The sequence below is a fragment of the Chiloscyllium plagiosum genome, unplaced genomic scaffold, assembly GCF_037043375.1.
Source record: "Chiloscyllium plagiosum isolate Xiang-an unplaced genomic scaffold, Cpla_swu_hap1 HiC_scaffold_39, whole genome shotgun sequence".
Lineage (NCBI taxonomy): Eukaryota > Metazoa > Chordata > Chondrichthyes > Orectolobiformes > Hemiscylliidae > Chiloscyllium > Chiloscyllium plagiosum.
The window spans coordinates 61128837-61130365 of NW_028270177.1; the positions used below are offsets into that span (position 1 = coordinate 61128837).

The window sequence follows — 1529 nt, forward strand, 5'->3', positions numbered from 1 at the left end:
ATACACAAAGGACTGAGCAATGAAGGGAAGTATGTTAAATGCCTTTGAAACATCTTGTCTGGAGGTGATGCAAACTACAAGGAATTATGCACCTGCACCCCTAGCTCCCGTGTTCTCCAACATTACGCAAAGCCCTACTCTTGTTGTTGTACCAAAATGCAATACCTTCCATTTATCCAGATTGAACTCCATGTTACATTTTTCAGGCCAACGCCTCATTGGATTAAGATCCTTTTGAAACTTAGATAATCTTTCTCACTGTCTACAATTCTGGTGTCGCCTGCAAACCTACGAAGCATGCCTGCAGTTAGTTCCACTGTTTTCTCAAATAGATCAATGATTCATATTTATTTGTAGTGGCCGTGAGTTAGCAGTGTGCAAATCATACAACAGTTAGTCATGCAATTAACCATGAGGAAGAAAGCCGCAGACTTCAGGGAGATATCAAACAATTGGAAATGAAAATGGTGAAAGCAATTCAATCCAGGAAAGTGGGTGATAGTGAAGCAAGTTCAAACTTCAAACCAGCCGCCCATGCTCCAGTTGTGGCACTCAGCTGTCTCAGCAAGGTGCACTGTAGGTTGCTATAAACGGGAAAAAAATACCCTTCTGCCCCGTCTTTGACCAGGAGCACTCCCAACCTCGGAATTGCTTGCGCTTCTAAACCGTCATAGAAATACCGTGCATTCATCGGTTGTGTCACTGGAGCCCTCAAGTATCTGTGCGACCTCACTCCCATCCCGACTTCCAGTTGGATCTTCGTGACTGCGTCACTCAGTTCCTCTGATTCTGGGCCTGGGAATTGGGACTCTGTGGCAGCAGTGGTTACTGCCTTGTGGGGGGAAACTGATGAAATAGCCGATGTTAAACTGTATTACTCTTGAAGCATACATTTCAACAACACCTGCACAGTCCCCGGAATTTTTGATGTTTTGGTGAAATCTATTTATCTCAGCATTCAGCATATTAATCCCAACCAGTTATTTGTTCCATAGCGTCAATCATAGAGTCATGTCACCACAGCCACTGGGGGAACCGATATTAAACGGTCAGCCCATTCTCAGTTCCCACATATCTGCCACTGTTCGCTTAACACTGATATTGTGCATTTGGTTCGCTGCCTAACATTTCCTATGATACTGTACTTATTGCGTACAGTCGGTGTGCTTGTCTGTGAAATGCCGTGATCGTATAGTGGTTAGTACTCTGCGTTGTGGCCGCAGCAACCTCGGTTCGAATCCGAGTCACGGCAGTGATTGCTCTATCTGCCCCAGTTTGTGTGAAACACAAAGGAATCAGTTGTTTTAACATGGGAATTTTCTCCAAGGTGATGATCTTTTGCCTTCAAATTCTGCTCGCTCACATCTCTGTGTTTCATATGTCAGAATTCAAATCCACCCGTTCTCAGAGACTTCTCTCCCTCCTTCGACCACTAACTCAGCTTTCCGTTCCACACCCCCATTTCATTAATTTAGAGATGCCGGTGTTGGACTATGGTGTATAAAGTTAAAAATCACACATCACCAGGT

The 1529-nt window shown here is 44.4% G+C and overlaps 1 non-coding gene across 1 annotated transcript; it reads left to right on the forward strand.

Annotated features, from left to right (window-relative positions):
* Nucleotides 1-1180: 1180 nt before the first annotated feature.
* trnah-gug (transfer RNA histidin (anticodon GUG)) lies at nucleotides 1181-1252 on the forward strand. The gene has a single exon. It is a non-coding gene; the product is annotated as a tRNA-His (tRNA).
* Nucleotides 1253-1529: the final 277 nt, after the last annotated feature.